This window comes from Salvelinus namaycush, chromosome 20, assembly GCF_016432855.1.
Source record: "Salvelinus namaycush isolate Seneca chromosome 20, SaNama_1.0, whole genome shotgun sequence".
NCBI lineage: Eukaryota > Metazoa > Chordata > Actinopteri > Salmoniformes > Salmonidae > Salvelinus > Salvelinus namaycush.
In genome coordinates, this window is record NC_052326.1 from 47,705,677 (window position 1) to 47,729,933 (window position 24,257).

The window sequence follows — 24,257 nt, forward strand, 5'->3', positions numbered from 1 at the left end:
AGGGAGGTTTTCCAATGACTCGCAAAGAAGGGCACCTATTGGTAGATGGGAAAAACAAAAAGCAGTCCTTGCATATCTCTTTGATCAATACAACATGGGATTTTACTGAGTGGCCTAGTTACTGTTTTGACTTAAATTGGCTTGAAAATCTATGGCAAGACTTGAAAATGGCTGTCTAGCCATGTTCAACAACCAACTTGAAAGAGCTTGAAGATTTAAATAAAGAATCATGTGCAAATATTGTACAATCCAGGTGTGCAAAACTCTTAGAGACTTACCCAAAAAGACTCACAGCTGTAATCAGTGGAAAAAGGAGATTCTAAAATGCATTGACTCAGGGGTGTGAATACTTATGTAAATTAGATATATAACAAAAAGGTTCTGGCTGTTCCACAAAATGTGGAATAAGTAAAGGGGTATGAATACTTTCTGAAGGCTCTATACATGCATGTGAGTGTATAAATGTATTTAGATTTTGTGTGTACTGTGTGTTTGTTACATTTACAGTGCATTTGGAAAGTATTCAGACCCCTTGACTCAGTACTTTATTGAAGCACCTTTGGCAGCGATTACAGCCTCTAGTCTTCTTGGGTATGACGTTACAAGCTTGACACACCTGTATTTGGGGAGTTTCTCCCATTCTTCTCTGCAGATCCTCTCAAGCTCTGTCAGGTTGGATGGGGAGCGTCACTGCACAGCTATTTTCACGTCTCTCCAGAGATGTTACATCAGGTTCAAGTCCGGGCTCTGGCTGGGCCACTCAAGGACATTCAGAGACTTGTCCCGAAGCCACTCCTGTGTTGTCTTGGATGTGTGCTTGGGGTCATTGTCCTGTTGGAAGGTGAACCTTTGCCCCAGTCGGAGGTCCTGAGCAGAGGTCTTTCCCTCGATCTTGACTAGTTTCCCAGTCCCACCGCTGAAAAACATCCCCACAGCATGATGCTGCCACCACCATGCTTTACTGTAGGGATGGTGCCAGGTTTCCTCCAGACGGGACGCTTGGCATTCAGGCCAAATAGTTCAATCTTGGTTTCATCAGACCAGATAATCTTGTTTCTCATGGTCTGAGAGTCCTTTAGGTGCCTTTTGGCAAACTCCAAGCAGGCTGTCATGTGCCTTTTACTGAGGAGTGGCTTCCGTCTGGCCACTCTACCATAAAGGCCTGATTGGTAGAGTGCTGCAGAGATGGTTGTCCTTGAAGTTTCTCCTATCTCCACAGAGGAACTCTGGACATCTGTTCGAGTGACCATTGGGTTATTGGTTACCTTCCTGGCCAAGGCCCTTCTCCCCCACTTGCTCAGTTTGGCCGGGCAGCCAGCTCTAGGTGGTTCCAAACTTCTTCCATTTAAGAATGTGTAACGCTCGTCGGAAGAAGTGGACCAAGGTGCAGCGTAGTACGTGTTCATGATTCTTTATTAAATCCGAACTCCAAACCAAACAACAAAAGAACAACGAACGTCACGTTCCGTAGGTTACGCAGAGCTAACAAAAAACAACATCCCACAAGGTGGCAAAACAGGCTGCCTAAGTATGATTCCCAATCAGAGACAACGATAGACAGCTGTCCCTGATTGAGAACCATACCCGGCCAAAACATAGAAACACAAATCATAGAAATAAAGGACATAGAATGCCCACCCATATCACACCCTGACCAAACCAAAAAGAGACATAAAAAAGGCTCTCTAAGGTCAGGGCGTGACAGTTTTTGCTCTGACATGCACTATAAACTGTGGGATCTGGTATAGACAGGTGTGTGCCTTTCCAAATCATGTCCAATCAATTGAATTTACCACAGGTAGACTCAAAACAAGTTGTAGAAACATCTCAAGGATGTTCAATGGAAACAGGATGCACCTGAGCTCAATTTCGAGTCTCATAAAAAAGTGTCTGAATACATATGTAAATGAGGTATTTCAGTTTTTTTTTTTTTATACATTTGCAAACCTTTCTAAAAACCTGTTTTCGCTTTGTCATTATGGGTTATTGTGTGTAGATTGCTGAGGGAAAAAAATATTTCATCAACTTTAGAATAAGGCTGCAACGTAACAAAATGGAAAGGGTGTGAAAACTATCTGAATGCACTGTACATTGGAGTCATTTAGCAGACGCTCTTATCGAGAGCAACTTACAGTAGTGCAGACATTTTCATACTGGTTCCTCGTGGGAATCAAACCCAAAACCCTAGCGTTGCAAGCTCCAAGTCCTACCAACTGTCTGTGTGTGTCTGTGTGTGTATGAAGATTCCTGCTAGATGCATGTCTTAGAAATTCTGACGTTTGTATCTTGATGTGTGGTGGTGTTAGGATGCGGAAAACAGAGAGAGAGAGAGAGGAGAGAGCAGAGTATGAAGAACGACACACACACATGCTCGTTCTCGCACTCCAACACACACACACACCCCATCCATTACACATGGGGTCTGTTTCTGAAACGGTAGTAGAGCAGTGAGCAAGATAATCCTTCTGTACATCACGGTCACATTACATGTAGGCCCCTTCAGTGTGTATTAATTATATAGATGCTCAGAGACTATAAATACTGGTGACTGTGCTCTAAATACAGACATACACATTCTTCAGTTGCCATCTGTGCCAGGACAAAGAGCCAATCACACCATCTCTGTCTCACTGTTTTCAAGGAAAGAATGAGTGAGTGTGTGCGTCACATGGCTATTAATATATTGCATATACACAAACAGTATTCCATCATTTCTATCTCATTGGTGAAGTAATTTGTGTCTCACCACTGAGTATTAATATGCAGTTATTACCTCTTCCCGCTGGAAATCATTTCATTGAGTATGGGATTCCATTCCACATTAGTTAATGTTATAGCATGTACTGTAATCTTTTAAAATAATTATTCCCCTCGAAAAAAAGAGTAGTGTAAATATTGAGCTAAGCTGTCTCAAAGTGAAATAATTAAATTATAACCAAGCAAGCCCACATCGCTAGCGTCCTTGTTAAGGCTAATAGAACTGGACGCTTGCTGCATCTCTTCTGCATGACCTCCTAAATGTGTTTTCTGCTTTGCTGCTGCTGCTGGTTAGGCTGAACTAACGCTGCCTGGCCTGTCCTGGCTTCTATCTGCACTGGGACGCCACACTGAGCAACCCCTAATGAAGTTGGTGTGTACAGTCAGGGTCTTGACACAGAGCCTCATTCCCCGCTTTTCAACTAGGGAGGATGAGGGAGGTAGAAGGAGAACGAAAGATGAAAGAAATTACGAGGGAGGAATAGGGAGGACAGGGAGGATGTGGGAGATAGAAGATGAGGGAGAGAGAGGATGAGGGAGGGTGAACAAGGGCCTGGGTTCACTCTGAGGGAGAGGAAAGGAGTCACACAGAGACGAGGAGGCACCAGGGTAACAAACCAAACCAAGCAGAGATAGTGTGACTGAGAGATGAGAGGTGAGAGGCATTCGCTTACATCTCCATACCACATATCCCTTACATATCACATATCCATATCACATATCCCTTACATATCCATATCACATATCCATATCACATATCCCTTACATATCCATATCACATATCCATATCCCTTACCCAGTGGCGATTTTAGCATGTAAATCTTGGTGGGGGGGGGAAATTAAAGTGGGACGCATGCCAGCAAAGCCACTACACAACACAACACTAAATTAATTGCACTATAACAACGGCCTACATAAAGCTGTCCCAACAGCAGTCCCAACATCTTACCGCTGCTACACCTGGCTTTCAGCAGAGCCTTGTCTGGCAGCGAAACAGTTCATTCAGCCTCATTTACTGACTTTAAAAAAACATAGCTGATATGGCTGACTTGCTGAAACAAATGTGGTTTCTGGCATAAGGGGACGTCAAGCGGATAAGAGACAATCCGTAATTTCGATTAAGACATTAATGAGCGAGCTAGGACGGACGTAGTCAATATAACTATTTGTTTAGCACTTTTGAAATTACAGCGACAGAATTCAGAACATGGGGCGTTCTTACAGTGTTCTCCCTGTATACCAAGTCAGAACTGTAGGATAAATAAAGGGGGCATTTAAGCAGACAATGAAAGTGCTTACAATATTCAATGATTACATTTCTCTAAAACAGGTTTTAGGCTACATGTGCACCACCAAGTCAAAACAGTAACAGTAGGCGAAATAAAGAGGGGTAAATAGACTGAATTATTAGGGTGAGGCACATGGGCTACTAACACCCTACTACACAACATACACTTGTTTCTTAGCTACAGTGTACATATCTCCCTGGTATATTACATAATTACATATTACATAATTTATGCAGCAGCATACAATACATTTTTGGACTCATCTTGTTGTGCTGTGCTCACATGAACAGGAAGGTGGCGCCGCAGTCCTTCGTGGGCAAATTTTGTCATCAAAGTCTGGCATTCTCTGGATTTATTGTGCTTTCAAAACAACTGGGAACTCTGAAAAAACAAGGTTGAATCATGATGATGACATTGATCTTCAGATCGTAGCTCTAGAAAGAGGCCGGATTTACAATTCCGAGTTCGATGACCATTCAAAACGTATTTTCCCAGTCGGACCTCATTTATTCCCGACTTCCCAGTTGTCTTGAACTCACTGAAGTCAAGTTTTCGCAGTTCCGAGTTAAGAGTTGTTTTGAACGCGGCACAAATCATGCTTCTTTGACAGTATGGCCAATGTTAAATGTTTATCATTTAAACTTGGAAAAGAGACCCTTAATCCCAGATTTGGGACCACACAGCCACTCCACTGAATAGCAGGCTAGTGATTGCTTTGCAATACAGATCCCTTCCAAACCACTCGTTGTTGAATTTGCGATTTCCAACTTGTTGTGTAATGTTTATGTCCAGTGGCCGATGAGCACCGATACGTTTTATCTATAATTTCTCTTCATACAACAAAGATTTTAAAGGATTTGCAAGTAGATTGTCAACTTGATTCATGATGATGACTGCTAGCTAATATTTTTAAAGTATGATGTTGACATGATCAGTCCAATCCAAGCTATAACGTGATTTGACGTCATTTTATCTGTGGCCAATGACCTTGAGCCTTCTTGGATGGGCACTTCTAATGTAACTCTATGGCAGCACCCAAGAGACTACAATTTTTTAGCTCTAACCTTAGACTTGGCGGTGACGTAGTGTCCCCATGAGTGACAGAACACTGAGCCAATCACGGCGCAACACTCTGTATTTTCTGCTGGCTTGCCCCACCACCACAGAAAGCACTGAGCTAGGCTGAAACACCTGCATTTTGGAGCTGCCTTACTCAAGAAAACAAAAAAGAGACCTAGTTTGTATGCAGCTTCATTAACTCAATGATATATATATATATATATATATTTTACATTGTTTGCAAACTTATATGTGACAGGTATTAATGCCAAAATAACATGCAAAACAGGCAAGCCCTCCAAAATATGTATTTATGTTTTATTTATTTATTTCGCAAAAAATGTGGGGCTCAAAACAGGGGCTGAATGATGGGTCGCCACTGCCCTTACATATCTACTATATATCACATATCAATATCCCCTACATCTCCATATCTATATCACATTTCCATATCCCTTATATACTGAGTATAGCAAACGTTAGGAACACCTTCCTAATATTGAATTGCACTCCCCATATCCCTTACATATCCATATCAAATCAAATGTTATTTGTCACATACACGTGTTTAGCAGATGTTATTATGGGTGTAGCGAAATGCTTGTGTTTCTAGCTCCAACAGTGCAGTAATATCTAACAATACACACAATCTAAAGGAAAGGAATAGAATTAAGAATATATACATATTTGGACGAGCAATGTCAGAGCAGCATAGACTAAGAAACAGTAGAATAAGACAGAATACAGTATATACATATGAGATGAGTAATGCAAAATATGTAAACATTATTAAAGTGACTAGTGTTCCAATTATTAAAGTAGCCAGTGATTTCATGTGTATGTATAGGGCAGCAGCCTCTAATGTGCTAGTGATGGCTATTTAACAGTCTGATGGCCTTGAGATATCCCTAACATATCCATATCCTTAACATATCCATATCCCTTACATATCCATATCACATATCCATCTCCCTTACATATCCATATCACATATCCATCTCTCTTATGTATCCACATCACATATCAATATCCCTTACATATCTATATCACATATTCATCTCCCTTACATATCCATATCACATATCACATATCCATCTCCATTACATATCTATATCACATATACATATTCCTTACATATACATATCCCTTACATATCCATAACATATTCATATCACATATCCATCTCCCTTACATATTCATATCACATATACCTTACATATCCATATCCCTTACATTTACATTTTTACATTTTAGTCATTTAGCAGACGCTCTTATCCAGAGCGACTTACAGTAGAGTGCATACATTTTATTACATTTTTTACATACTGAGACAAGGATATCCCTACCGGCCAAACCCTCCCTAACCCGGACGACGCTATGCCAATTGTGCGTCGCCCCACGGACCTCCCGGTTGCGGCCGGCTGCGACAGAGCCTGGGCGCGAACCCAGCCCAGCCTGGGCGCGAACCCAGAGACTCTGGTGGCGCAGCTAGCACTGCGATGCAGTGCCCTAGACCACTGCGCCACCCGGGAGGCCGGGAGGCCGGGTTACATCTCCATATCATACAGTGTATATCTCTCATTCTATTTTTGCCCAAGAAATGAGCATAGTTTTCTACTGAAGAGACAATTATCAGCAAATGACAAAGAAAAGGTCATTCATCATACATTAAATACACCGATTGTTTCTGTTTATTTTCCAACTCCACATTAACACCCATGATTTTGTAATGAGATGTTCGACAAGCAGGTGTCCACATATTTTTGGTAATGTAGTGTAGTTTTGGCCATATTGCTTTCCACCACTGTAATCTATAGGGGACAACTATTTGGAATGAAATTGTTATATAGGCTATGTCTTGACCAGAATACATGTTTTTATCTATGCATCACATTGCAGTAGACAAAGAGAACTTTCTCATATCTGTACCTCACCGTTTCATGGCCCCGTTTCCCTGTTCTGGAAGAAGCCTTTCCATCAGTAAGGAGAGCACTCTAAAGACCTCTGTTACGTCACCACCTCAGAAAAGGCTCATGTCAATAATTTATTCCCTCCCTTTTCCCAGAACTCTCCTCTCACTGACGAGAGCAACACAGATCTGCACTTTCCTGGAGCTTGTCTGAAATATCCTTACCAAGTACGCACGCACGCACGCACGCACGCACACAAACACACACACAGGCCTGTCTGAAAAGCTCTCTCGCGTTTCCATTGCCCCGCATTTATTTTCCTCACCACTGTCAAATGGTGTTACATCGTCCTCTTCTCCACCCGCAGATATACAGACCCCAGCCTGGGGTTTAAATCACAGTACTGGAGGCACAATAACTAGAAACACTCCCTATCCTTCTCCTGTTCAGCCATGATAACGCTTTAAATTCATCAAATCACAGACTGCATCCTACTGTACAGTATAATGAACAATTGCTCACTACTTTGCAACTATACTCAACAACACTAAACTTGCTACTCAACTACAATGAAAACATGTATATGGGGCTTTTTTGTAGTGGTTATGGTAATAACATACAATGCAACACACAATTGGAGCTAAGGCATTAGCACTCATTGGTAGGGAAAACAACACATGATCTAAACCCACAGGATCAGGAATGTAAATATAAAGGCAGTGGGGTTTAACTCTTCAATTTGCAATGTACCAGAAACCAGCCATGCCATTATCCTGTGGGAAGACCGATAAAACATTGATAGAAAAGCTTAGCTTCTCTCTCAAGGCTGAGCTCAGAGCGCAACACAGATTTTTCTGAAAAATACATGTATGGTAAGAGAGGTGGGAGGGAGTATGTGTGTGAGAGAAGTAGAGAGAGGGGCAGAGAGAAAGAGGGAGGGAGAGAGAGAACAACGAGAAGAAGCGGAGAGGGAAGAAGAGAGTGAGAGAGAAAAAAAGAGAGAGAAACAAGAGAGAGAGAGAGATGAAGTGGCAAAGAAACACAAGGTGCTTGAGGGAGATGTCAGCTCTCATCAGACAAGCTATAGGAGAAGTGCTAAGGGGTGTCTGTGTGTGTGTGTGTATGTGTGTGTACTGTATGTGTGTGTGTGCATGCTTTCATGTGTGGTTGTGTATGTGAATGGTTACATCCGTGCATGTGTGTGTGTGCTTGTACGTGCCTGGCTGTGTGCATGTACAGTAAAAGTCAAAAGTTTGGACACACCTACTCATTCAACGGTTTTTACTATTTTCTACATTGTAGAATAATAGTGAAGACATCAAAACTATGAAATAACACATATGGAATCATGTAGTAACCAAAAAAGTGTTAAACAAATCAAAAATATATTTTATATTTTAGATTCTTCAAAGTAGCCACTCTTTGCCTTGACGACAGCTTTGCACACTCTTGGTATTCTCTCAACCAGCTTCATGATGTAGTCACCTGGAATGCATTTCAATTAACAGGTGTACCTTGTTAAAAGTTCATTTGTGGAATTTCTGAAGGTCAGTCAATCCAGAAAATTCTAAGAACCATCAAGTGGCAAGATGAAACTGTCTCTGTGGGAAGAGATGCCCGTGACCATGCCATATGTGTGAGAGCAGACATCACCTCAGGCTCCAGAGTGTAGGGTCAGCCTTCACCTGTAGGTTGCACCTTGCTGCTCACACAGCGCAGGGGTCAAAGGGCAATCAATCAAAGCAGGAAGTGGCCCTGAGGCAGCAGGAGGCCTATAGCCTAGTATGACTAGTGCTATCAGGGATCCTTGGGACGTCCATAGCTTAAACCCTACACTCTTAGAAAAAAAGGTTCCAAAATGGTTATTTGGCTGTCCCACTAGAACCCTTTTTGGTTGCAGGAAGTACCCTTTCTGGTTCCAGGTAGAACCATTTTGGGTTCCATGTAGAACCCTCTGGGGGTTTTACCTGGAACCGAAAGGGTTCTACCTAGTACTACCTAGTACTACAAAGGGTTCTCCTACGGGGACAGCCAAATAACCTTTTTAGGTTCTAGATAGCACTTTTCTTCTAAGAGTGTAACCTTAACCCTTACCCTAACCATAACCCTTACCTTTACCTTTACCAGGACGACAGGTAGCCTAGCGGTTAAGAGCATTGGGCCAGTAACCAAAATGTCGCTGGTTCGAATCCCCGAGCCAGCAAGGTGAGTTCCTGGACTATAGTCAATACAAGCATCTCTAAAAGTAAGAGCATTGTATTTGGTTCAAATCATACCCTATGTTCTAGACCTCAGCTGAATCTGGTAATGAATGGTGTGGCTGTTGAACAAGTTGAGGAGACTAACTTACTTGGTCTTACCTTAGATTGTAAACTGTCATGCTCAAAACATTTACAGTAGATTCAAAGGTTGTAAAGATGGGGAGAGGTCTGTCCGTAATGAAGAGATGCTCTGCCTTTTTGACACCACACTCCACAAATCAAGTTCTGCAGGCTCTAGTTTTCTCTCATCTTGATGTCCAGTCGTGTGGTTGAGTGCTGCAAGGAAAGACCTAGTTAAGCTGCAGCTGGCCCAGAACAGAGCGGCACGTCTTGCTCTTCATTGTAATCAGAGGGCTGATATGAATACTATGCATGCCAGTCTCTCATGGCTAAGAGTTGAGGAGAGACTGACTGCTTCACTTTTTCTTTTAATAAGAAAATTCCAAATTGTTTGCATAGTCAACTTACACACAGCTCTGACACACACACTTACCCCACCAGACATGCCACCAGGGGTATTTTCACAGTCTCCAAATCCTAAACAATTCAAGAAAAAGTACAATATTATAGAGCCATTATTGCATGGAACTCCCTTCCATCTCATATTGCTCAAATTAAAAGCAAACCTGGTTTAAAAAAACAGATAAAGCAACACCTCACGCCACAACGCATCTCCCCTATTTTACTAAGATAGTGTGTGCCTTTTTTCAATTGATGTAGTTCTGTCCTTGAGCTGTTCTTGTCTATTAATGTTCTGAATTATGTCATGTTTCATGTTTTGTGTGGACCCCAGGAAGAGTAGCTGCTGCTTTCGTAATAGCTAATGGGGATTCTAATAAAATACCAAATACCAAGCATTCATACCTGATTCAAATAATCAGGTAGGGTTGATCCTAGATCTGTGGCTACAGGCTACTTTTACCTGCAGCTGTATTCCAATAGACCAACATGCAAGGCAAGAGAAAAGTCACATTAGCATAGTTAGTTCCATTAGTTGACTATTACATCAAACAGGACACCTTTTTATTATTTTTTACCTTTTTTGTCTCCCCCTCTATTCAGTTCAGAACTGAGCCTGAGTGGGGAAAGTGGGGTCCTGAGAGCCAGATGGCCTGTGGAGTGCTAGGAGTCAGTCTACTGAGATGACACTCTCTGTCCATCCCACTCCAACACAGCCCCGTTAGAATCTCTCTCCTCAACACTGTCTCCTAAGGCATCTCTCTCCTCAACACTCTCACTACATGTCACGCCCTGACCTTAGAGAGCCTTTTTAATGTCTCTATTTGGTTTGATCAGGGTGTGATTTGGGGTGGGCATTCTATGTTTTTGTTTTCTATGATTTTGTATTTCTATGTTTTGGCTGGGTATGGTTCTCAATCAGGGACAGCTGTCTATAGTTGTCTCTGATTGGGAACCATACTTAGGTAGCTCTTTCCCTCCTTTCAGTGTGGGGAGTTAACTTTGTTTGTGGCATAAGCCCTGTTAAGCTTCACGGTCGTTTTGTATTGTTTATTGTTTTGTTGGCGACATTCCATAATAAAAAGGAAAATGTACGCTCACAGCGCTGCAACGTGGTCCACTTCCTTTGACGGCCGTGACACTACAGGCCTACATTTTACTATCTCTGCCCTTGGTTTGTTAAGTGCAGCAGCTGCAGTCGAAGAACATCACCTGTCGAAAGCACATCATCAGCTCCAAGAACAATCCCAGGCAGCACATGTATAACAGAGTGACAAACGCAGTAATTAGATGGTTAGGACATTTGTGACTTATAGTTCAAGGCAGGAGAGACTTTTCACAGCTTTCATAGCTTGACAAGTAGGACTAATACAGTACCTTTCATGCATGAAGTAATTGGATGGATTTCTGAGAAACCGGTTTGAACTGTGTGATGTAGACTGGAGTTATAGAGGATTTCAGAGCATGTGGCATAGACTTATTATAACATGCTGGAGTTATAATGCATGTATACCGCTCTGAATAAAATAAATAGAATGATATTCAGATTTCCTATTTCACTGAATAAGGCAATCATACGTGCACACAGCGAGCAGCCAGCCGTCTGCATTCACACACCTAGCTACAAACATACACAAATTGAGAGAAATAAACGACACATACGGAGTGAAAAGTTGGAAGAAAATCAACAGTAGTGGCAAATCAGACAACAAAAAAACAACAACAAACGTCCCTCTTTCGGCTGAAAATCATTCTGGTGTTGCCATGGTGAGGGGGTACTGTGACAATGACATCATCCCATCCAAACATAGCCTAGCATTTAGGACGGGTGTCATGGGCTGAATAATACCCTGAGGAAACAATAATGGGATTCTGCTTAAACACTTAGTGTTGATCCTTTATAGATGGACCATAGAGAGTGGCTGGAGTCTAGCCAGTGCCGGGGGCACTCTGTTTCTGCATCAGACAGCTCTATGGTCAGTGCTTCATTTGTAAGTCGGGAGGTGCCGGAACAAAGAGTGAGCTTGAGAGGTACCAGAACTCATTAAAAAAAAGCCCCTTTATAATAAAGCATTGCATGCATATCATAGCATTTGTGTAGGGGCATACAGCAGTAGAGTACAGGCACTTACAGAAGTTGCACACATGGGGAAGTTTTTAGTAACCTAGGGGCTGGTAAAATGTCCTTTTATAAATGCATTTCATGCAATTCAACATCACTTTACATGTCCGAAGACTTTGGCAGAACCTTTTTTAATACTGCACAAGTGATCGAAAAGGCAGGCTACTTTGACACTGACAAACTGAGAATCTGAGATACATAAAAACTACCTTGAATCCATCAATAGCATAGGCCTAGGTGCGTGGAGACATATTGTAGGCTACAACTCTGCTTGTAGGCGCGGGCCTTAATGAGGATGAAATTATAGTCCTAAACATGCTTTCCAGTTTCACTGACTCACTCAGTGATGCGCAGCTCACTCGCCTGTGATGGCCGATGCGTTCGTGCCAAAAGCCTATATCTCGCTCTTGTTTTACTTTGTAAAACAATATTTGGAAGTTGATTAAATATTTTGTTAGCCTACAGCATAGTCTTCTCTTTTCAGCTGGAGCCATTTGGTTTCAAACCTGTGTTTCCCGCAATTGTATTTGAAATATTGCGAAAGGCCTGTTTTGTCTGCATGCTGTTCACTGACAGATTTGCCGCATGATTCCGACTGTAGGCTATGCCATGTTATTGGGCTACACACAATCCACAGCAGTGGAGGCTCCTCAGAGGAGGAAGGGGAGGACCATCCTCCTCAGTGAATTTCATAAAAATCTTGTAAAAAAAATATTTACTAAATATATTCACATACCAAATAATTGATTAAAACACACTGTTTTGCAATGAAGGTCTGCAGTAGCCTCAGCAGCACTCTGTAGGGTAGCACCATGGTGTAGCCTGAGGGCAACTAGCTTCTGTCCTCCTCTGGGTACATTGACTTCAATACAAAACCTAGGAGGCTCATGGTTCTCACCCCCTTCCATGGACTTACACAGTAATTATGACAGCTTCCTGGAGGACGTCCTCAAACCTATCAGAGCTCTTGCAGCATGAACTGACATGTTGTCCACCCAATCAAAGGATCAGAGAATGAATCTACTACTGAAAGCATTAGCTACAGCTAGCTAGCACTGCAGTGCATAAAATGTGGCGAGTAGTTGACTCAAAGAGAGAGAAAAACAATAGTTTAAATTTTTTTAACAAATTCATTTCTTCCAAAATTAAGGAGAAGCGAGAGCGAGAAAGCGAGAGCTAGCTATATTTGGTTGTATTTTTTAAACTTTCACTTAGCTAGAAAATGCTGCTAGCTAGTTTAGCCTAGTCAAACACCCGGCACAAACAGAGAGGGGTGTTATGTTAGCTAGCTGGCTACGGCTATCCAACACTGGAACTCTTTTAAGTCAAGGTAAGCTTTTGGTTTTATAAATTTATTGCCACTGGGACACACCAGTGTAGCTGCTAAGCTGCTTTCTGACTGTACATTGTACTGCATGACTGTAGCGGGTTTACTAACACATTAGTTCTAGTAGTTTTGATAGTAGATTTGATTTGATTTCTAGTTGACTATGACGTGACAACTACAGTATGTAGAATGTGTGCAGCGGTTAGCATTCATGATATGAAGGTTTGGCTTGGAAAGGTTTTTTCGCCTGCTCACATATGTTGTGCACTGAAGTTCACAAGCGATGGGAAAAGGTGAGAGAAGAGCGTGTAGATAGTTGTGAGAAGGAATTATATATACAACGAGCAAAGTGATCATCCTGTTTTTATGTGGCTGCTATGAAAGTGACCTGTTTGCGTGTGATCAGGGATGTATTCATTCCGCCGATTCTGTTGAAAAACTTTTCGAAAACGGAAGCAAACAGAAGAAAACAGGGATAAACATACCCGAAGAGTGTTCAATAGAAACTCTCATTTGCAACTGTTGGACTAATGATTACACCCTAGATCAGCTAGATGCAGGCAAGAGTGTTCAAGGCAGTATTTAATGTGTCACTGTCTGTCACCTTGAATACTCCAAATTCTCTCGACCTGTGCAGCAACGTTTTAAACTTTTATTCATAGCAACCTCATGATGGGTATAGGGAAAATTAGAGTATCATGTAGTAGCCTAAACCTATCAATGTTATATTGAGCTGGGTGAATGGAATATGAATGACAGTCATCCAATATGCTGTAAAAGGCCATGCTCATAAAAATGATAATTCTCCTTCATCTTAAATGGCACCGACCGCCACTGATCCACAGCTAGGCAATTTTTAAAAAGAAGCTATTGATCCTCCGTGGCTAAATTATGGGCATGTTCATGGTGTAGTACGCTATTCTAAATTATTTAATTTATTTCTGAACAGACGGCAGTTATTCTATAACTTTGGTAAATGTATTTCAATTTATCAGGGGTGTTGCAGGCAGCTCCTCCAGAACCCTTCACACGGCTATGATTCTATAAAGAAATAAATTATGAAGTGCAACGCTGGAGAGATGAGAGTTGCAGGCTCAGGTCTACCAGAGCATCATAGAAAGTGAATCTCATTCTATTTCTGTGAAAGATACAGGCACGCTACTCACACAGCTATGGCCACGCTTTGGTCTCAAACATAGTTACAATGTTACGCAAACTATAAACGGGCCTGATATTCTAAGAGTTGATTCGGGTTGGCTAGGCCCGGGCAGCAAATCTACTTTTTCACATGACGTTTTATTTTGGGGGCGGTGGGGTGGGGGGTACCGGGTCCGGCCAAATAGGTTCCGGAACAAAACAGTCCAAAAGGAAACCAGGCACCTCTCATCACCTGGCCAATACCACCCCTACAGTGAAGCATGGTGGTGGCAGCATCATGCTGTGGGGGAATTTTTCAGCAGCAGGGACTGGGAGACTCGTCAGGATCGAGGGAAAGATGAACGAAGCAAAGTACAGAGAGATCCTTGAAGAAAACCTGCTCCAGAGCACTTAGGACCTCAGACTGGGGTGAAGGTTCACCTTCCAACAGGACAACGACCCTAAGCACACAGCCATGACAACACAACACAAGTCTCTGAATGTCCTTGAGTGGCCCAGCCAGAGCCCAGACTTGAACCTGATCGAACATCTCTGGAGAGACCTGAAAATAGCTGCGCAGTGACGCTCCCCATCCAACCTGACAGAGCTTGAGAGGATGTGCAGAGAAGAATGGGAGAAACTCCCCAAATACAGGTGTGCCAAGCTTGTAGCATCATACCCAAGAAGACTCAAGGCTGGAATCACTGCCAAAGGTGCTTCAACAAAGTACAGAGAAAAGGGTCTGAATACTTATGTAAATGTATTTATCTCAGTTTCTTTTTTTTTTTACATTTGCAAAAATGTCATTATGGTTTATTGTGTGTAGATTGTGGGGGGAAACAATGTAATACATTTTAGAATAAGGCTGTAAGGTAACAAAATTTGGAAAATTGAAGGAGTCTGAATACTTTCAGAATGCATGGTATAACTGAAAGTTGAGACAATGTTACAGGAAAACAAATGATCAATGAGAAGAAACTGACTACACCGATGAAGTGTCTTCACAGACATTTTCAATCTATCCTTGTCCCAGTCTGTTATCCCAACATGTTTCAAGCTGACCACCATTGTCCCTGTTCCAAGGTAACCTGCCTAAATTACTATAGCCCTGTAGCACTCACATCTATAATTATGAAGTGCTTTGAAAGGCTGGTCATGACACACATCAACACCATCATCCCAGACACTCTAGACCCACTCCAATTCGCATATCGCCCCAACAGATCCACAGATGAAGCAATCTCTATTGCACTTCACACTGCCCTCTCCCACCTGGACAAGAGGGGAAATAACTATGTGAGAATGCTGTTCATAGACTACAGCTCATTCAACACCATAGTCCCCTCCAAGAGCATCACTAAACTAGGGAGGCTAGGACTGAACCCCTCTCTTTGCAACGGGATCCTGGGCTTCCTGATGGGCCGGCCCCAGGTGGTGAGGGCATACGGTTTATGCAACGGTACAAAAAAACTACACTTGATTCAACATTTTTTTCAATTTAAATGATTGTATAATATTATTGCCACCAACAGAATGCTGTATATATGGGGCATACAACAATCTCAGCTCTGTAGATTTTGCTGCGAAGAGACAGAATCAATAGATCACTTATTCTGGTATTGCCCCTATGTAGCTTGTTTCTGGTCACAGGTTCAGGAATGGATAAAAAAATCACAACATGCACCTAAAATTAACTTTACATATAGCAGTGTTGGGCGATCTGGAAAGCCATAGTCAGATAATAAATAATATAATAATACTCGTAGGAAAGGTTTTCATCTTTTGTTCACAATCTGTGGACACTATATGATTAGAAAGGTTCAAGAATGTAGTAAAACATCACAGCACAATTGAAAAACATCTGGCACATGGAAACCAAACAAGGGGTCTATGGTCTATGGTGATAGGTGGGATGGTGATAGGTGGGATGGACTGAGAGTGGCTGAGGGTTAAGATTAAAGAGCTTATGTTTGGTATAAAGTATTATTGTTATGTGACTGCTTTATATAAAAGTACCATGTACTGTATGTAAAATGTGTATGTAAAATGTATATGTAAAATGTATATATATGTAGCAAAAAAGCTGTAAAAAAACTAAAAGATATTTGTCCTCCGAAGAGTGGGGGTGGTGGAGGGGTTAATAATAACAATAAAATTCAATTAAAAAAACATCTCCGCAACGCTGACCCGCAACACGGGGGCCCCTCAGGGGTGTGTGCTTAGTCCCCTCCTGTACTCCCTGTTCACCCACGACTGCGTGGCCTAATCACTGACGGCGATGAGTCAGTCTACAGGGAGGAGGTCAGAGACTTAGCAGTGTGGTGCCAGGACAACAACTTCTCCCTCACTGTCAGTAAGACCAATAGGCTGATCGTGGACCATAGGAGAAAGAGGGGAGAGCACGTGTCATGTTTTGTCTTTCATCATGTCTTGTCCCTGTGCTTCCCTCTGCTGGTCTTATTAGGTTCTTTCCCTCTTTCTCTCTCTCTATCGTTCCGTTCCTGCTCCCAGCTGTTTCTCATTCTCCTACGACCTCATTTACTCTTTCACACCTGTCCCCTATTTTGCCCTCTGATTAGAGTCCCTATTTCTCCCTCTGTTTTCCGCTTCTGTCCTTGTCGGATTCTTGTTTGATGTTTGCTGTTCCTGTGTCCTTGTTCCGCCCTGTCGTGTTCTTTGCCTTCTTCAGATGCTGCGTGTGAGCAGGAGTCTATGTCAGCTACGGCCAGTGCCTTCCTGAAGCGACCTGCAGTCTGTGGTCGCGTCTCCAGTCGTTCCTCTCTATTGACGAGAGGATTTGACCATTGTTAATATCCAGGAGAATCATTATTTGTTTATTACTGGAATAAAGACTCTGTTACTATTACGTCGCTTTTGGGTCCTCATTCTGCAGCACAACAGAAGAATCCGACCAAGAATGGACCCAGCGACTACGGATTCTCGCAACACTGCCGTCGAGATCCAGGGAGCAATGCTCGGCAGACACGAGCAGGAATTGTCTGCTGCTCGTCATGCCGTTGAGACCCTGTCCGCTCAGGTCTCCGATCTCTCAGGACAGTTTCAGAGTCTTCGTCTCGTGCCACCAGCTACTTCCTGGTCTTCCGAGTCTCCGGAACCTAGGGTTAATAACCCACCATGTTACTCTGGGCAGCCCACTGAGTGTCGCTCCTTTCTCACCCAGTGTGATATTGTGTTCTCTCTCCAGCCCAACACATACTCAAGAGAGAGAGCTCGGATCGCTTACGTCATATCACTCCTTACTGGTCGGGCTCGGGAGTGGGGCACAGCTATCTGGGAGGCAAGGGCTGAGTGTTCTAACGTTTATCAGAACTTTAAAGAGGAGATGATACGGGTTTTTGATCGTTCAGTTTTTGGGAAAGAGGCTTCCAGGGCCCTGGCTTCCCTATGTCAAGGTGATCGATCCATAACGGATTACTCTATAGAGTTTCGCACTCTTGCTGCATCCAGTGACTGGAACGAGCCGGCGTTGCTCGCTCGTTTTCTGGAGGGACTCCACGCTGAGGTTAAGGATGAGATTCTCTCCCGGGAGGTTCCCTCCAGCGTGGACTCTTTGATTGCACTCGCCATCCGCATAGAACGACGGGTAGATCTTCGTCACCGAGCTCGTGGAAGAGAGCTCGCGTTAACGGTGTTTCCCCTCTCCGCATCTCAACCATCTCCTCCCACCGGCTCAGAGTCTGAGCCCATGCAGCTGGGAGGTATTCGCATCTCGACTAAGGAGAGGGAACGGAGAATCACCAACCGCCTTTGCCTCTATTGCGGTTCTGCGGGACATTTTGTCATGTCATGTCCAGTAAAAGCCAGAGCTCATCAGTAAGCGGAGGGCTACTGGTGAGCGCTACTACTCCTGTCTCTCCATCAAGATCCTGTACTACCTTGTCGGTCCATCTACGCTGGACCGGTTCAGCTGCTTCCTGCAGTGCCTTGATAGACTCTGGGGCTGAGGGTTGTTTTATGGACGAAGCATGGGCTCGGAAACATGACATTCCTCTCAGACAGTTAGGGAAGCCCACGCCCATGTTCGCCTTAGATGGTAGTCTTCTCCCCAGTATCAGATGTGAGACACTACCTTTAACCCTCACAGTATCTGGTAACCACAGTGAGACCATTTCCTTTTTGATTTTTCGTTCACCTTTTACACCTGTTGTTTTGGGTCATCCCTGGCTAGTATGTCATAATCCTTCTATTGATTGGTCTAGTAATTCTATCCTATCCTGGAACGTTTCTTGTCATGTGAAGTGTTTAATGTCTGCTATCCCTCCTGTGTCTTCTGTCCCCTCTACTCAGGAGGAACCTGGTGATTTGACAGGAGTGCCGGAGGAATATCATGATCTGCGCACGGTCTTCAGTCGGTCCAGAGCCAGCTCCCTTCCTCCTCACCGGTCGTATGATTGTTGTATTGATCTCCTTCCGGGGACCACTCCCCCTCGGGGTAGACTATACTCTCTGTCGGCTCCCGAACGTAAGGCTCTCGAGGATTATCTGTCTGTTTCTCTCAACGCCGGTACCGTGGTGCCTTCTTCCTCTCCCGCCGGAGCGGGATTTTTCTTTGTTAAGAAGAAGGACGGTACTCTGCGCCCCTGCGTGGATTATCGAGGGCTGAATGACATAACGGTTAAGAATCGTTATCCGCTTCCCCTTATGTCGTCAGCCTTCGAGATTTTGCAGGGAGCCAGGTTCTTTACTAAGTTGGACCTTCGTAACGCTTACCATCTCGTACGCATCAGAGAGGGGGACGAGTGGAAGACGGCGTTTAACACTCCGTTAGGGCATTTTGAATACCGGGTTCTGCCGTTCGGTCTCGCTAATGCTCCAGCTGTCTTTCAGGCATTAGTTAATGATGTACTGAGAGACATGCTGAACATTTTTGTTTTCGTTTACCTTGACGATATCCTGATTTTTTCACCGTCACTCGAGATTCATGTTCAGCACGTTCGACGTGTACTCCAGCGCCTTTTAGAGAATTGTCTCTACGTGAAGGCTGAGAAGTGCGCCTTTCATGTCTCCTCTGTCACATTTCTCGGTTCTGTTATTTCCGCTGAAGGCATTCAGATGGATCCCGCTAAGGTCCAGGCTGTCAGCGATTGGCCCGTTCCTAAGTCACGTGTCGAGTTGCAGCGCTTTCTCGGTTTCGCTAATTTCTATCGGCGTTTCATTCGTAATTTCGGTCAAGTGGCTGCCCCTCTCACAGCTCTGACTTCTGTCAAGACTTGCTTTAAGTGGTCCGGTTCCGCCCAGGGAGCTTTTGATCTCCTCAAGAAGCGTTTTACATCCGCCCCTATCCTTGTTACTCCTGACGTCACTAAACAATTCATTGTCGAGGTTGACGCTTCAGAGGTGGGCGTGGGAGCCATTCTGTCTCAGCGCTCCCAGTCTGATGATAAGGTCCATCCTTGCGCTTACTTTTCTCATCGCCTGTCGCCATCGGAACGCAACTATGATGTGGGTAACCGCGAACTGCTCGCCATCCGCTTAGCCATAGGCGAATGGCGACAGTGGTTGGAGGGGGCGACCGTTCCTTTTGTCGTTTGGACTGACCATAAGAACCTTGAGTACATCCGTTCTGCCAAACGACTTAATGCACGTCAGGCTCGTTGGGCGTTGTTTTTCGCTCGTTTCGAGTTCGTGATTTCCTATCGTCCGGGAAATAAGAACACCAAGCCTGATGCCTTATCCCGTCTCTTTAGTTCTTCTGTGGCTTCTACCGACCCCGAGGGGATTCTCCCTGAGGGGCGTGTTGTCGGGTTGACTGTCTGGGGAATTGAGAGACAGGTAAAGCAAGCACTCACTCACACTGCGTCGCCGCGCGCTTGTCCTAGTAACCTTCTGTTCGTTCCTGTCTCTACTCGTCTGGCTGTTCTTCAGTGGGCTCACTCTGCCAAGTTAGCTGGCCACCCCGGCGTTCGGGGTACGCTTGCTTCTATTCGCCAGCGGTTTTGGTGGCCTACTCAGGAGCGGGACACGCGCCGTTTCGTGGCTGCTTGCTCGGACTGCGCGCAGACTAAGTCAGGTAACTCTCCTCCTGCCGGTCGTCTCAGACCGCTTCCCATTCCTTCTCGACCATGGTCTCACATCGCCTTAGACTTTATTACCGGTCTGCCTTCGTCTGCGGGGAAGACTGTGATTCTTACGGTTATCGATAGGTTCTCTAAGGCGGCACATTTCATTCCCCTCGCTAAGCTTCCTTCCGCTAAGGAGACGGCACAAATCATCATTGAGAATGTGTTCAGAATTCATGGCCTCCCGTTAGACGCCGTTTCAGACAGAGGTCCGCAATTCACGTCACAGTTTTGGAGGGAGTTCTGTCGTTTGATTGGTGCTTCCGTCAGTCTCTCTTCCGGGTTTCATCCCCAGTCTAACGGTCAAGCAGAAAGGGCCAATCAGTCGATTGGTCGCATATTACGCAGCCTTTCGTTTCGAAACCCTGCGTCTTGGGCAGAACAGCTCCCCTGGGCTGAGTACGCTCACAACTCGCTTCCTTCGTCTGCTACCGGGCTATCTCCGTTTCAGAGTAGTCTTGGGTACCAGCCTCCTCTGTTCTCGTCCCAGCTCGCCGAGTCCAGCGTTCCCTCCGCTCAGGCTTTTGTCCAACGTTGTGAGCGCACCTGGAGGAGGGTCAGGTCTGCACTTTGCCGTTACAGGGCGCAGACTGTGAGAGCCGCCAATAAACGTAGGATTAAGAGTCCTAGGTATTGTCGCGGTCAGAGAGTGTGGCTTTCCACTCGTAACCTTCCCCTTACGACAGCTTCTCGCAAGTTGACTCCGCGGTTCATTGGTCCGTTCCGTGTCTCTCAGGTCGTCAATCCTGTCGCTGTGCGACTGCTTCTTCCGCGACATCTTCGTCGCGTCCACCCTGTCTTCCATGTCTCTTGTGTCAAGCCTTTTCTTCGCGCCCCCATTCGTCTTCCCTCCCCCCCCCCCGTCCTTGTCGAGGGCGCTCCTATTTACAGGGTACGGAAGATCATGGACATGCGTTCTCGGGGACGTGGTCACCAGTACTTAGTGGATTGGGAGGGTTACGGTCCTGAGGAGAGGAGTTGGGTTCCATCTCGGGACGTGCTGGACCGTTCGTTGATTAATGATTTCCTTCGTTGCCGCCAGGGTTCCTCCTCGAGTGCGCCAGGAGGCGCTCGGTGAGTGGGGGGGTACTGTCATGTTTTGTCTTTCATCATGTCTTGTCCCTGTGCTTCCCTCTGCTGGTCTTATTAGGTTCTTTCCCTCTTTCTCTCTCTCTATCGTTCCGTTCCTGCTCCCAGCTGTTTCTCATTCTCCTACGACCTCATTTACTCTTTCACACCTGTCCCCTATTTTGCCCTCTGATTAGAGTCCCTATTTCTCCCTCTGTTTTCCGCTTCTGTCCTTGTCGGATTCTTGTTTGATGTTTGCTGTTCCTGTGTCCTTGTTCCGCCCTGTCGTGTTCTTTGCCTTCTTCAGATGCTGCGTGTGAGCAGGAGTCTATGTCAGCTACGGCCAGTGCCTTCCTGAAGCGACCTGCAGTCTGTGGTCGCGTCTCCAGTCGTTCCTCTCTATTGACGAGAGGATTTGACCATTGTTAATATCCAGGAGAATCATTATTTGTTTATTACTGGAATAAAGACTCTGTTACTATTACGTCGCTTTTGGGTCCTCATTCTGCAGCACAACAGCACGGCCCCATCCACATCGAAGGGGCTGTTGTGGAGCGGGTCGAGAGCTTCAAGTTCCTTGGTGTCCACATCACTAAGGACCTAACATGGTCCGCAAAGTCATGAAGAGGGCACGGCAGCGCCTCTTCCTCCTCAGAAGGCTGAAAAGATTTGGCATGGGCCCTCGGATCCTCAAAAAGTTCTACAACTGCACCATCGAGAGCATCTTGACTGGCTGCATCACAGCTTGGTATGGCAAATGCACCACCCTTGACTGCAAAGATCTACAGAAGGTGGTGCGGAGAGCCCAGTACATCACTGGGGCCGAGCTTCCTGCCATCCAGGACCTCTATATCAGGCTGTCTCAGAGCAAAGCCACCCAAGCCATAGTCTGTTCACTCTGCTACCGTCCGTCCGGCAAATGATACCGGAGCATCAAGTCTCTCGGACCAACAGGCTCCAAGACAGCTTCTACCCCCAAGACTGCTAAATAGACAGACTGCTAAATAGTCAATTAATGGTAACCGAACTATCTGCAACTGACTCTATCTTGCAAATTAATCTACGCACACTCACTAGACTATATATATCAATCAATTAAATGTATTTATAAAGCCCTTTTTACATCTGCAGATGTCACAAAGTGCTTTAATCCAGAGGTAGAAGCACAAACCATATACACACTCACTTACACACAGAACATTGACACTCCCACACAAAACCCACACCCATTCACATACACTTCATACGCACACAGATAACACACACACATAGGCCTCCCGAGTGGCGAAGCGGTCTAAGGCACTACAGATCCGGGTTTGATCCCGGGCTGTATCACAACGGGCCGTGCTCAGGAGTCCCATAGGGTGGCCATGCCCAGCGTCCCATAGGGCGGCTATGCCCAGCGTCCCATAGGGCGGCCATGCCCAGCGTCCCATAGGGCGGCCATGCCCAGTGTCATCCGGGTTAGGGGAGGGTTTGGCAGGGGGGCTTTACAAGTAGGCCGTCATTGTAAATAAGAATTTGTTCTTAATTGACTTGCCTAGTTAAATAAAGGTTAAATATTAATAAATCAAATCTACCTCAAATACCTCGTACCTCTGCACATTGATCTAGTACTATATAGCTCCATTCTCGTGTATTTTATTCCTCGTGTTACTACTGTTGGGAAGGCCTCTTAAGCAAACATTTCACGGTAAAGTCTACACAAGTTGTATTCTGCGCATGTGACAAATACAATTTGATGTGAACAGGGGGTTAAAATGGCAAACTATTACTTTAATTTACGACCACTAGATGTCCCTGTAGTAGCGCCAGAAGAACCACAACACACACACACACACACACACACTTGAACGTTAAACGTTAAACCCGAACTCTGTGATTTAACATTTTGTTCCTCACAGCCGAGAAAGTTTATTCTGCCTAGACTTGTATTTCCCCATATACAATTGTAGTAGCACGGATTAAAGCTGGAGGCCTTAATTGAAACAATCACAAAGCATTTACTCCACCTCTGTTTTGGTCAAAAGCTGAACAACATGGAACTATGTGGTGGCCCACAGCTGTGCCTGAATAATTGTGTTATCTGGCATGGGCCTGTAGAAATGTAACCACTCTCAAATTCATCAAAAGAGCAATGGATGCAAGGACTGACCATCCACATCAAAGTTATAGTTGTAACCATGTTTTGGAACTATACAGTTTGTTTACATTTACATTGTTTACAAATATTGGGAGTAAAAAAATATATTTGGGGTTCTGATGGGGAACGACAGTTGAACTAAGCTCATGATGCATTTATAAGTTATATTATTCAAGAATCAATTGGTAAAAATTATTTATTTATAAGTCTAAAGTCTAATGTATGTAGCAACTAAGGATTCTAGCTTTAAATGAAATATGTCAAATGGGATGAGTATTTTTGTCAATACTAGGTTCATTTGTTTGGCTAAACCGGTAAAAACTGTTTTTCTTCCAAATAGCCTGTAAACAATAACTCTTTGAGCCGATGTCAGTTGTTGAATACGCTTGTTAATGTAGTAGAAAATCAAATTTTCTCGCTTGAAATTTACGGTAAGTAGCTAGCGTTTTTTGTTGCACAGTCGTCACGAATACTTTAGAGCAGTGTTAGACGTCAATTTCTATATTTGGTGATGGACGGAACCTCATTTGCATTTTACACCCACCTCGGTTTTCCACGATGTGAACCAATCACATCGCACGGGGAGCGCGGTTTGTGGTTTTTCTGTGAATTTCATTGGTTAAAATGCCAATCACTCAAAACTTG

The 24,257-nt window shown here is 44.3% G+C and overlaps 1 protein-coding gene across 1 annotated transcript in view; it reads left to right on the forward strand.

Annotated features, from left to right (window-relative positions):
* The window catches only part of LOC120065442 (protein CBFA2T2-like), a 571,663-nt gene that overhangs the window by 61,434 nt on the left and 485,972 nt on the right, over positions 1-24,257 (forward strand). The gene's annotated exons all lie outside the window — the stretch shown is intronic.